The sequence below is a fragment of the Chrysochloris asiatica genome, unplaced genomic scaffold (assembly GCF_000296735.1).
Source record: "Chrysochloris asiatica unplaced genomic scaffold, ChrAsi1.0 scaffold00177, whole genome shotgun sequence".
Classification (NCBI taxonomy): Eukaryota; Metazoa; Chordata; class Mammalia; order Afrosoricida; family Chrysochloridae; genus Chrysochloris; species Chrysochloris asiatica.
Genome location: NW_006408695.1, coordinates 1,503,285 through 1,517,938, shown reverse-complemented (window position 1 = coordinate 1,517,938; position 14,654 = coordinate 1,503,285).

Below are 14,654 nucleotides of genomic sequence, written 5' to 3'. Positions count from 1 at the left end.
ATTCTGTGTTGTTGTTGGTGGAGCTCTCTGCTATACGTCCACCCGATCCGCCATCTTGTTTGTTCCTAGGTTGCAGTATTAAACTACTGATTTTTTCCTTTTCGTCTTTTTCAATTGCTAGAGTCTCCTCTAAGGAGCTCTGGTAACATAGTGGTTATGAGTCAGATTGCTAATAATCTCAAGGTCAGTCATTCGAAACTACCAGGCATTCTGCAGAAGAAAGATGAGGCTTTCTGCTCCTGTAAAGATTTACAGTCTTGGAAATCCTATGCAGGGTCTCTATGAGTTGGAACCAACTCCATGACACATCACCAATACCAACACCACCACCACCACCATAGTCTTTTCTGAGCACCATTTTTACTATGTTGTGTTTTCATTCTCATTTGATTCTGGAAATTTTAATCTCATTTTTATTTTTTATTTTACCTGGTTACTTAAAGCATGATATTAGTCAGTTACCAATTATTGATTTTCAATGACTTTTGGTTTATTGAAACTTGTTTTAGCGTAGTGGTTACGAATCGGGCTGCGAACCATAAGGTCAGCGGTTCGAAACTACCAGCCGCTCCGCGGGAGAAAGATGAGGCTTTCTACTCCCGTAAAGATTTACACCCTCGGAAACCCTGTACAGGGTCGCTATGGGTCGGAACCGACTCGATGGCACTTAACAACACAACAACATTATGGAAAAAATGTCCATGTGTGTTGGAAAAGAATATGTTGCTGCTGAGTGGAATGTTCTTTATATATTTATGAGGTCAAGTTATTTGGTTGAGTTATTTTGATCTGCATCTTTGTTGAGTTTATTTTTAGTTGTTTCTCTTTTATTGAAAGCGATGTGCTAATGTCTCTTACTATTAATGTGGAACTGTCTATTTCTCTTTTAATTCTGTTATAATTTGTTTTATATATTTGGAACTCTGTTGTTGGGTGTCTGAACGTTCATATGTTTATATCTTATTTGTGGATCGATCCTATAATCATATATAATATCTTTTTTGTTTACTTTGATACAAACACTTCAACTCTATATTTTGCCAGTGATTAATATTGTCACTTCTGCTCTATCTCGTTTTGTTACTATTTGAGATATTTTACAGTCTTATTGATTTTTAATCTATTTATGTCTTTGTGTTTAAGGTGTGTCTATTGTAGAAAACATATTGACAGGTCATGGGGGTTTTTTTGGTATTGTTTTGCTAATTCATTCTGCAACTCTCTGCCTCTTGACTGGTGCATTTTAACCATTTACATTTAGTATGATTATTGATAGGTATGAATTTGCTATTGTCATTTCTTTAATTTTGTTATGCTTTTTTGTGTGGTTTTGAAATTTTCTTTGTTCTCCTTAATTTTCTTTGTTGAGAACTTTTGTTCATGGGTTTTGTTTTTTTTTCAATTCCTTCTTTGTTGTTGATTTTATGTTTACTGAGTTTTTGTGATTTTTCTTTCTTGTTTTATATTGTTAAGTAGTTTTATTAATTTTCCTTGTGGCTGCTCTGAGATTCACCTTTGTCTTCCTAAGTTTGAAACAGTCTGTTATTTCTTGACTTTTCCTGGACTTCTTTTACATATGGAAATTCTTTGACTACATCATTTATTCCCCCTTTTTTTGTTTTGAAGATGTTGTTGCTTACAAATTGACATCTCTGATTTTCTGTTTTCAGCTTTGAGGTTCAAGAGTGGCAACAATAGTGAGGTTGGCCCAGGATCGGGCAGTGGTTAGTTCTGCTGTTCATAATGTCGCTATGGGTCGATACAGACTCGATGGCACCTAACAACAACAAGCTTGGATGTAGCTTGTCAGCCATAATTTTTTGCTCCTGAAATATCACTAAACTATACATGAATGCAGCAAAGGATACACATAGAACAGCATATCAAAAAGTACTGCTATTCAGATTACTGTTCACACATGCATGGGTTTATTGCAAGAGAAATATGTTTAAATGTCTTTGTGATCTGTGGATGGTTAGAGATAGGTTCTCTCAGTAATATACTTGTCTAAGTCTCATTAAAATGCCTTCAACACAATGTCCAGTCCGAACAGTAGCTTTCTATGGCATCTGTTGGGCCAGTTAAATTCAAGGCAGGGGTTTTAACTCAGAAGGTTATGGTGATGGTTGTTTTGATTCCAATTGTAATCTTGATACATTTTCTTGAGGGACATAGGGAAATCACAGGGGTTTGTATAAAGAAATTTTTTAAAAAATTGAAAGCTGCATTGGTCAATAAAAGGACAGCAGTATTGTGCCAAGGATTTTCTCGCCCCAATCAGAACAACGCTTATTCTTATTCTTCAAGGGTAATCCTAGCACAAGTTCATTGAAAAGCTTTATTGGATCCATCTTGTTGTTGTTGTTAAGCGCCTTCTAGTCAGTTTAACTCATAGTGACCCAATTTAGGGTTTTGGAGGAGCCAATGGTAGGTTTAAACCATTGACCTTAGTATTCAAACCAACCCTGTGGTTCAGCACATTATTTGACAGTGCCATCCAGGACTCCCTGATATTGCTTCTTCAGATATCTTTCTCTACCCCAAACTGAAAGAACATTGGAAAGTTGTGCAATTTGAGTCTCTGGAGGATGCCCACATTTCCATTTTGATGTGGTGTAATTTGAAAAGCACATGATGCTTCAAGGTAGGGTTTATTGTTGTTGTTAGGTGCCATCAAGTCAGTACCAACTCATAGCAACCCTACAACAGAATGAAACACTGCCTGGTCTTGGGCCAACCTCACAATTGTTGACACACTTGAGCCCTTGATGCTGCCACTTTGCCAATCCATCTCGCTGGGGGTCTTCCTCTTTTTCTCTGACCCTCCACCTTATCAAACATGATATCCTTCTCCATTGACTGGTCCCTCCTGACAATATGTCTGAAGTATGAAAGACAAAGTTTGGCCATCTTGGCCTCCAAGGAGCACTCTGGCTGCACTTCTTCCAACACAGATCTGTTTGTTCTTTTGGCACTTTCAATATTCTCCTCCAATACCATAAGTTAAAAGCATCGATTCTTCTATGGTCTTCCTTATTAACAGTCCTGCTTTCGCATGCATATGAGATTATTGAAAATACCCTGACTTGGGTCAGGCACACCTTAGTCCTCAAGCTGACATCTTTGCTCTTTAACACTTTAAAAAGGTCTTGTGCAGAAGATTTGCCTAATGCAATACATCGTCTGATTTCTTGACTGCTGCTTCCATGGGGGTTGGTAGTTGATCTAAGAAGAATGAAGTCCTTGACAACTTCAATCTTTTCTCCATTGATAAGAATCTTGTTTATTGGTCCAGTGGTGAGGATTTTTGCTTTCTTTACATTGAAATGCAATCCATACCGAAGGCTGTGTTCTTTGATCTTCATAAGTAAATACTTTAAGTCCTCTTCACTTTCAGCAAGCAAGGTTGTATCATCTGCATATTGCAGGTTGTTAATGAGTCTTCCTCTAATCCTGATGCCATGGTTTTCTTTATATAACCCAGCTTCTCGGATTATTTGCTCCGCATTCACGTTGAATAGTATGGTTAAAGAATACAACCCTGATGCACACCTTTGTTAATTGTAAACCATTCAGTGTTCCCATGTTCTGTTTGAACAACTGCCTCTTGGTCCATGTACAGGTTCCTGATGAGCACAATTAAGTGTTCAGGAAACTCATACTTTGCAATGTTGTCCATAGAGTGTCATGATTCACACAAACAAAAGCCTTTGTGTAATCAATAAAGCACAGGTAAACATCTTTCTTGTTGTTGTTAAGTGCCGTTGAGTCGGTTCCGACCCATAGCGACCCTGTACAGGGTTTCCGAGGGTGTAAATCTTTACGGGAGTAGAAAGCCTCATCTTTCTCCCGCGGAGCGGCTGGTAGTTTCGAACCGCTGACCTTAAGGTTCGCAGCCCGACTCTGGTAGCGTAGTGGTTACGAATCCGGCTGCGAACCTTAAGATCAGCGGTTCGAAACTACCAGCCGCTCCGCGGGAGAAAGATGAGGCTTTCTACTCCCGTAAAGATTTATACCCTCGGAAACCCTGTACAGGGTCGCTATGGGTCGGAACCGACTCGATGGCACTTAACAACAACAACAACAAACATCTTTCTGGTATTCTCTGCTTTCAGCCAAGATGCATTGGACATCAGCAATGATCTCCCTCATTCCACGTCCTCTACTGAATACAGCTTGAACCTCTGGAAGTTCTCTGTCAGTGTACACTTGCAGCTGTTTCTGTATTACCTTTAGTAAAACTTTACTTGCAAAGGTATGATTAGAGACATGGAAACACCACCTTGAGAAGTTTAGAGACCTAGGTGGAAGATATGTTGATAAACAATAGCCTTACCTTTGATATTATTCTTTAACAAAGGTTTCTATGATTTTGTAGCAATACTTTTTTAAAAAAACTTACTTTCATATTGTATGTGGCCCAGTGCTCTGTGTGGACATCACTTACAAAATAAACATGCAGAGTTGCACGATAAGAGGAAGACTTCCAAGACAGTGACAGCGAATCATAGCAAACATAAGAATGCATGCTTGTGAAGCCATTCCAGTATTGTTGTTAAGTATTGTTCCAACTCATAGGGACCTGTATAGGGTTTTCTGGTGGGTTTGAACTGCCAACCTTGCAGTTCTCAGTGCAGTACTGATCTTACAGTGCAATATCAGAAGTTGTCACCATTTAATAAATGCCTTCCGTATGCTCAATGCTTTTTATGAATTTTATTTTTTAATCATCACAAGATTACTACCCTTAATTTAGAAGTCAAAGTAAATACTTATGAGTAATCAGCTTGCTGTGTATGTTCTTTTTCCCTCTGTTGCTGTTGTTTGTTGTTGAGTAGATTCTGATTCATTGAGACCCTATAGGACAGAGTAGAACTGTCCCATAGGGTTTCATAGTATTTTACCTCTTTGGGAGCACATCACTAGGGTTCTTTAGCAGAGACGTTGGTGGCTTCCAGATTCAGGATTTAAGCTCTAACAAAATCTGTGACTGGTCGTTTTCATGAGTTATTTATAATATATTGTATGATCAGAAATGTGATTTTTTAAATTGCATGCTTATAGAAATCTGGCTATAGTCTCATAATTACACTATAGGCAGTCCCTGCTTTACTTGGCACTGCCTTAACTAAAATGTGTGCATAGCAATACCACGTCACTGCTCTCGGTTATCCTGGCACATGTTAATCAAGGACTGCCTTACATAGTTCCTTAAATTTGTGTGATGTTTTATAGCTTATTCATCATTCTTTTTCTCTTGCTTGTTCATTAGGGCATTGTGATGGTTAATTGTATGTATCAACTTGACTAGACTATCATACTTAGAGGTTACTCAGACATTATATAATCATTTTTCATTTTGTGATCTGATATAGGCAGACAAGCAGTTGAAAGGGGAGTTTCCTTGGGGATGTGGCCTGCCACCAGTGTATAAGTAGATAGTTTAGTAAAACCTGCTCTTTCTCAACCCTGAGTGCTTTTTATCATCTAACCTCTAGTTCTAGGGATGCATGTCATCAGCAGCCTTCAGTCTGCTGCCTGACCTGTAGATTTGGGGTTCCATCAGTCTCTATAACCACAAAAGCCAACAGACACCTTCAGCCTGCCCCCTGACTCAACAATTTCAGACTTGTCAGCACCGAGAGTTATGTGACTAATTTCCTTGAAGCAAATCTCTCTATATACATTTATATATAGGCTTCATTGGTTTTGTCCCTTAGGAGAACCCAGATTCAGACAGGTGTCATTGACTCTGCTGTCCAGCTGGCCTAGAACTGGTCTTAGATAAAGAATCTGCATCCTAACAAACCAGTGACCCCCTACTCAAAGCATGGGATATGTTTTTTAATAGTATTGCTTTGAAACTATGGGTCTGAGGAGTTTAAGGATGATTTGTACCAGTTTTCAGCATTATTTGTTTTATTAATGAGACAGCTGATTTGTACCTACTTTTGGTGGGAACTGTGGAGGGTTCTGCCATTGGGGCTGGTTACATATCAAAATTATGCATATATATTAATCCACCAGAATGTAAGAAATCCTGGTCCAGAATGATGAGCTCCTTGATCACTCTGTACACACTGGTGTTTCTTGAGCTGAGTAAAAAAGCATCTGCATAGCTCTTACACATAAATGTGTGCAAATCTACAGTTTAATGAAGGGAACAGATGCAATGGGATAAACACTAGACTGCTAGTCAGTTTGAACCGAAAGGTCAGCAGTTAAAACCCACCAGTAACTCCTCAGAAACTATGAGTCGGAACTGACTAAACTGCACTTAGCAACAACAATAGCTACATGAATCAACAACTGCTTCACAGAAAAAGGACCTGAGAGGTCAGGCATAAGCTCTGTTGTCCTTTATTTTAGCAGGAAACTTAGTTGGCTGTGTTTGAACTGCAGTCTTAATAGTTTACACAGAAACTTCAGTTTTCATGACCTTTTGCATTCTGTACTCCCCTTTGACCCTTTCATGTCTGAGAATGCTGAGTTTAGGAATTCTGTTGCTTTTCTCAGTTTGAAATTGATGAAATTGACCTGAGGGCCTTTGTAGCTAGGAATATTTCTGCATCATTGAAACATCCAAGAAAGTGAAGTGAGGTTTAAGTTTCTTCTGGTTTTGAATGACTTCACAAACTTTGGCCTCACCTGCAATTACATTTTCTCTACTCCTTTGGAATTAGAAAGACATGCTCATAACACACATTTTCACTTTAAGGCTCATGGTAATAAATTCAATTGTCTGAGTTCTCTACATTTTAATAAACTCGAATCCAATATACATATTCTCTCTCGCACTTGTTCAAGTACATGGTTTTTGTTATTAAAAGCTTTATCTTTCAGAAATAGCTTTTCAAACATGAAGTCAAAAAGTTCACGTGATCTTTATAGTCACTCTTTTTCACTCTTCTAACCTAGACCAAAAAGCAGTTGTTCGAACAGAACATGGGAACACTGAATGTTTTAAAATTGGGAAAGGTGTGAGACAGGGTTGTATTCTTTCACCATACTTATTCAACCTGTATGCTGAGCAAATAATACGAGAAGCTGGGTTCTATGAAGAAAAACGTGGCATCAGGATTGGAGGAAGACTCATTAACAATCTGCGATATGCAGATGATACAACCTTGATGGCTGAAAGTGAAGAGGACTTGAAACATTCACTTATGAAGATTAAAGAGCACAGCCTTCGATATGGATTGCATCTCAATGTCAAGAAAATAAAAATCCTCACCACTGGACCAATAAACAACATTCTTATCAATGGAGAAAGGATTGAAGTTGTCAAGGACTTCATTCTTCTTGGATCAACTATCAACACTTGCGGAAGTAGCAGTCAAGAGATCAGACGACGTATTGCACTGGGCAAATCTGCTGCACAGGAACTTTTTAAAGTATTGAAGAGCAGAGATGTCAGCTTGAGGACTAGGGTGCGCCTGACCCAGGCCATTGTGTTTTCAATAGCCTCATATGGATGCGAAAGCTGGACAGTGAATAAAGAGGATCGTAGAAGAATTGATGCCTTTGAGTTGTGGTGTTGGAGGAGAATACTGAGGGTGCCAAAAGAACCAATAGATCTGTTTTGGAAGAAGTGCAGCCAGAGTGCTCCTTGGAGGCCAGGATGGCTAAGCTTCGTCTCTCCTACTTTGGACATGTAGTCCGGAGGAAACAATCGTTGGAGAAGGATGTCATGCTGGGTAGGGTGGAGGGTCAGAGAAAAAGAGGAAGACCTCCAACGAGATGGATCGGCCAGGTGGCATCATTGATGGACTCGGGGGTGGCAGCGGTGGTGAGATTGGCCCAGGATTGAGCATTGTTTCGTTCTGCTGTGCATGGGGTCGCTATGAGTCGGTTCCGACTCGATGGCACCTGACAACAACAACAATTGTATGATATATTCAGTTGACTCATCATGGAAATCCTATATGTGTTGGAGAAGAATTGTATTTCAAAACTTTTTAACAACTGGTTTGGCAGAAACAGACTGCAGGCCTTTTTTTCCATTCTTCAGTTGATGGGCACTTTGGCTGTCTCCACCTTTTTGCTATTGTAAATAGTGCTGCTATAAACATTGGTGTGCATATATCTTTTTCTTTTGGGTAAATACCAAGTAGAGGGATTGCTGGATCATAAGTGCAGGACTTTTTTTGAAGGCATCTCTGGATAGACTTGAACCTCCAAACTTTTAGATGTTATTTGTGGTTAAGTGCCATCAAGTCAGTTCCGGCTCATAGTGACCCCAAAAAGGATTTCCAAGGAGCAGCTAGTGAGCTTGAACTACTGACCTTGCAGTTCAAACCGACTTGGTGCTGATGGTGGTTATGTGCCGTGCAGTCGGTTCCGACTCATAGTGACCCTGTACAGGGTTTCCGAGGCTGTAAATCTTTACGGGAGCAGAAAGCCTCATCTTTCCCCTGCGGAACAGCTGATAGCTTTGAACTGCTGACCTTAAGGTTTGCAGCCAGCTTCGTAAACGCTATGCTACCAGAGCTCCTTTGTAGTCTACCACATTAACCCATAGTGCCACATCTGGAGTTTTAGTTAGAGACAAGTTAATTTACTATTTGTACCACTAGGGAATGTGTATATATAGATGTATGTACTTGTGTGTGTGTATGTATTCCTCTTCAGGCCCCCCATAATTCCAAAATTTTCTATCTCTATGCTCTGAGGCAGTCCAGCACATTCTTAAGGATGCAATGGAGGGAAACATAACATATATTTCAGATACTTCAGAAATTACAACTGCTTAATTGTGGACATAACTACTAAAATAAATTTGACTGGTAGCGCAGTGGTTACGAATCGGGCTTTGAACCTCAGGGACAACAGTTCGAAACTACCAGCTGTTCCGCGGGAGAAAGATGAGGCTGTCTGCTCCCGTAAAGATTTACAGCCTCGGAAACCCTGTACAGGGTCGCTATGAGTCAGAACCGACTCCACGGCACATAACAACATTAGTCATTACTTTTGGTCTGGGGCACTATGAAAATAGTGTTGATGTATTGAGAGAGTTTTAAACTCAGAAAGTTTGGGAATTTCTGCTAGATACTTCATTGTGAAGAGAAAGGCAGCTGTCTCTGATGTCCAAATGGTGGTGGTGGGATATAATAGTTAATTATTTCGTTGGCAGCAAATGGCACTGCAGGGTAATGTGCTGGAGCGGAAGGTCCATTTGAACAGCAAGATCGGCGGTTCACACTCACCAGTTGCTCCTCGGAAATCCTACACAGCATCACTATTAGTCAGAAGAACTCGAGGGCACTTAGCAACACCAATTAAGCATCATGAAGTTCAAGATAAAGGATTTATGACTGAGACTTCTGCTCAAAACATCATCATCAACTACCAGGCTGCCTGGATTCACCATTAGTAGACTATGGCTTTGTTCATCATGATAACATTATGGCTGCTGCACGTCCCACTTCATGTCTACAATCCAGCAGTCAACAATAAAACAACAACAGCAATAAAAAGCAGAAGGGATGAAAGCTGAACTGGTGAAAACACCTTAACAGTTTGGTCTTATCTTTTCAAAATCTTTCTTAGCCAATGATCCAGAGTCTTCCTTTTGCATCTCATTTTCTAGGATAATATAGTTGTTCCTTCAAAAGAGCAAGATAATGGGCTTTTTTTTTTTTTTGTAAATTTAGAATATAGGAAGTGCATTGAGAAGGTGACATTTGAGTGCGAACATTCATAGGAAACTCAAATCTCTTAATATTTCAAAACATTAGTTCAGTAAACGCTTCAGTCCTGGTGTGGTACTGTAGGATAAGCACTGGGTTGGCAGTTCAAAGCCACCAGTCACTTCTTGGGAACCGTATATAGGGTGGCTATGAGTCAGAACCAACTTGATGACATTTAACAACAAATGCTTTAAAGAAATATTGCCTCTAAATCTATTAATAGGTTGCTTGCAAGTTAGCTACTTTGGTGTGACACAAGAAAAAAGTTTATAAAATATTATATTACTTTTATTTATAAGAAAATATCTAACATGAATGTTGACAGAAATAAATAACATTAGGAATAAATAAATAACATAAAATAACATGAAAAATTGTTGTATCCTGAGTTATATCATATCTTATTCTGTGAAATCTTGTCCATTTTACATGACAGTTATTTAGAAATGAAATAGTTTGCTTCATTGAGTTTTAAAAAATTTGAGGGGAATGCATGCACAGTGCTATATTCAATTAGGTAGCTGGGCCGATTTTACTTCCTCCATGTCATTGAAAACTCAAACATAGTTTTTGATATAGTTGAAATTGATGGAATTTTGTCCATGATGGACAGTTAATCAGCAACTGGAATGACTCTGACAAATTTGAGATAACTGAGAAACTTAGGAAACATTGACGACTGCTAACACTTTGTGAATAATTTAAAAATGAATACCTAAAACTATATGAAAATGACAAATTCAGTGGATATACTTAGACTGTTTAATTCATTGGGCATTAGATGCCACTAAGAAATGAACTATAAATCAGGGTTTAGGCTTTGTATACTCAGCTAATAAGGTAATGTTTTATAGGGTATTCATCATTTTAATAGATATGTTTCAAAAACTTAGAATAAGCAGAATACATAAGGTACATTCTGTGCTAGATTATGTAAAAGAGAAGGTAGCAATAGGAGAAGCATCTAATAGTTAAAGTTATTTTTAATACGTCATATATTTTATAACATTTGTAAGATATTGAAGTCCCACTGGGACTTCTGCAATAGCACTTGCAGAAGTAAAATGTAAGCAATTCTGAAAGCCCTCAAAAGAGTTTGCAAGTGATCATAGATTAACTCTATCTAGCAAACTGCATAATAACAGAAGACCCATGTTTCCCCTCATTCTTTATAGCACTACAGATCTGTTGTTGTTCTTATTAAATGCTGTCCAGTTGGTTCTGACTCATAAAGACACTCTATAGGGTTTCTGAAGCTATAAATGTTGTGGGTACAGAAACTCTCATATTTCTACTACTTTTTTATTATAAGAAACACTATTTTATATATTTTTAAATCCCATTTAAGACGTTAAGGGCATAAATACTTTTAAAATTATTACTAGTGAAGATTTTTCAGTTTTAAATTATAAAGCTATTTTGGGCAAGCCTAGTCATTTAAACCACCTCTCATCTATTAGCTTGTACTGTGGTGGTTTGTGTGTTGCTGTTATTTGGGAAACTATGTAACAGGTATTTTAAATACCAGCTGGGTCACCCACATTGGATAGATTTCAGCTGAGCATTCAGACGGAAACAAACTAGGAAGAAGGAGAGACGAATTACTTCCAAATATTCAGTAACTGAAAGCCTTATGAATAGTAGTGGAGCACTGTCAGCATCAGAATATCGAATATTGAAACACGATGAAAAGCAACAGAATGACATCATATATAGTGTTGGAAGATGAACCCCTTGGGTTAAAAGGCATTCAGAATACAACTGGTGAAGAGTTACCTCCTAGAAGTAGAGTTGACTGTGTTGACGTGAATGGAATAAAGCCTTCAGGACCTTCATTTACTGATGGGGGCATAACTTAAAATGAAGAGAAACAGCTGTAAACATCTATTAATAATTAGAATATGGGTTGTTCAAAGTATGAATCTAAGAAAATTAGAAATTATCAAAAATGAAACTCATAAACATCAATATCCTAGGCATTTGTTAGCTGAAACAGACTAGTATTGGCCATTTTGAATCTAACAATCACATGGCTTTCTATGCTGGGAATGACAAATTGAAAAGGAATGATACTGAATTCATTATAAAAATAACATATCAAGATCAGTCATGAAGTGCAAACTGTCTATTATAGGATAATATCTGTATTTTTCTACAAGACTAGTTAATACAACTATGATTCAGTTTTACACAGCAAACACTAAAGTCAGTGATGATGAACTTGAAGAATTCTACCAATTTTTTAAGCCTGAAATTGATCAAACATGTAATAAAGGAGTATTGATAAATACTGGTGATTGGAATGCAAAAGTTGGAAGCAAAGAGGAAGGATCAGTAGTTGGAAAATATGGCCTTGGTTATAGAAATGTTGGCATAGAGCTCATGATAGAATTTTGCAAGAACAATTACTTCTTCAATGCAAATAACTTTTTAAATAACATAAAAGATGACTATACAAGTAGATGTCTTATCCTCAGTCAAAACAAGGCCAGGAGCAGACTGTGAAACAGACCATAAATTGCTCTTATACAAGTTCAGGCTGAAACTGAAGAAAATTAAAACAATTCCTTGAGGGCCAAAATATGACCTTGAACAGTTCACACCTGAATTTAGAGATCATCTGAAGAGCAGATTTGATTCATTAGACACTAAAGACCAGAGGCCACAAGAGTTGTGGGATGACATCAAGAACATCATACAGGAAGAAAGCAAAAGGTCAGTAAGAAGGCAAAAAAGAAGGAAAAGACCAAAATGGATGTCAAAAAAGACTCTGAAAATTGTTCTCCAGCATAGAGATGCTAAAGCAAATGAAAGAAATGAGGAGGTAAAACAGTTGAACAGAGTGTTTCAAAGGTCAGCTCAAGAAGGCAAAGTCAAAGATCTAGAGTTAGAAAACCAAAAGGGAAAAACACACTTAGCATTTCTCAAGCTGATGGAACTGAAGAAGAAATTCAACTTGCAATATTGAAGGATTCTATGGGAGTCCTGGTGTGGTGCTGTGGGATAAAGCACTAGACTGCAAGGTAGGTTTGAACCACAAGGTCAGCAGTTCAAACTCACCAGGTTGTCCTTGGAAACCCTATACAGGGTCACTTTCGGTCAGAACTAACTCCAAGGCACTTAACAACAATAACAACAATGGGAACATTTTTTATTGATGCAGAAAGTATTAAAAGAAGATGGGAGGAATGCACAAAGTTACTGTTCCAAAAAGAGATGATTGATGTTCAACCATTTCAAGAGGTACCGTATGATCAAGAATCAATGATACCAAAGGAATAAGTCCAAAGTGCATTGAAGGCATTGGTAACAACAAGGCACCTAGAATTGATGGAATATATATTGAAATCTTTCAACAAATTGATGAGCTAATAGAGACACTCACTCATCTATGCCAAGAAATTCGGAGGACAACTACCTGGCAAAACTGACAGGAAGAGATCCATATTTGTGCCCATTCTACAGAGAGTTGATCCAATGGACTGCGGAAATCATTGCATAATATCATTAATATCACAGGAAGTAAAATGTTGCTAAAAATAAAACAAAAGTGGCTGCAAACATGCATTGACAGAGAACATTCAGAGATTCAAGCCGGATTCAGAAGAGGACATGGAACAAAAGACATCACTGCTAACGTCAGATGAGTCTTGGCTGAAAGCAGATAGTACCAGAAAGATGTTTACCTGTGCTTTATTGACTATGCAAAGGCTTTCACTTGTGTGGATCATAACAAACTATGGAAAACATTGGGGAAAATTAGTATTCCAGAACACTTAATTGTGCTCCTGAGGAACTGTATATAGACCAAGAGGCTGTAGTTCCAGCAAAACAATATTGAATGGTTAAAAATTAGGAAAGATGTGTGCCAGTGTTGTTTTCTTTCACCATACTTATTCAGTCTGTATGCAGAACACATAATCTGAAAAACTGGACTATCTAAAGAACCTGGCATTAGGATTTGAATAAGAATCATTAACAACCTGTGATATGCAGATGATACAATCTTGATTGCTGAAACAAAGAGGACTTAAAAGCTTACTGATGAAGATCAAAGACCACAGCCTTCTGTATGAGTTGCACCTCAATGTAAAAGAAACAAAAACCCTCACCACTAGACCAATAAATAGCATTATGTTAAATGGAGAAAATAGTGAAGTTGTGAAAGACTTCATTTAGCATGGCACTTTCAATATTCTCCTCCAACACCATAACTCAAAAGCATCAATTCTTCTATAGTCTTCCTTATTTACTGTCCAGCTTTAGCATGCATATGAGGTTATTGAAAATACCACGGCTTAGGTCAGGTGCACCTTAGTCCTCAACCTGACATCTTTGCTCTTCAACACTTTAAAAAGATCTTGTGCAGCAGATTTGCCTAATGCAATACATCGACTGCTGCTTCTGCGAGTGTTGATAGTTGATCCAAGAAGAATGAAGTCCTTGACAACTTCAATCTTTTCTCCATTGATAAAAATGTTGTTTATTGGTCCAGTGGTAAGGATTTTTGTTGTCTTTACATTGAGATGCAATCCATACCAAAGGCTGTGTTCTTTGATCTTCATCAGTAAATATTTTAAGTCCTCTTCACTTTCAGTAAGCTAAGTTGTATCATCTACATATCGCAGGTTGTTAATCAGTCTACCTCCAATCCCGATGCCACGTTTTTCTTCATATAACCCAGCTTCTCAGATGATTTGCTCCGCATACAGGTTGAATAAGTATGGTGAAAGAAGACAATCTTGTTGCACATCTTTTTTAATTTTAAAACATTCAGTGTTCCCATGCTCAGCACATACAATATAAGACTTGTTTTTTATTTTATTTTCTATGTGCATTTTTTGGCTCAAAATAGTATTTCAAAAGAAACCTTATGGAAAATTGTAAACAGAAATGCTGGTTTCATGGCTAGCATTGAAGGAAAGAAAATGAAAATCCATTTGGTAAACATGAGCTTACACAGTA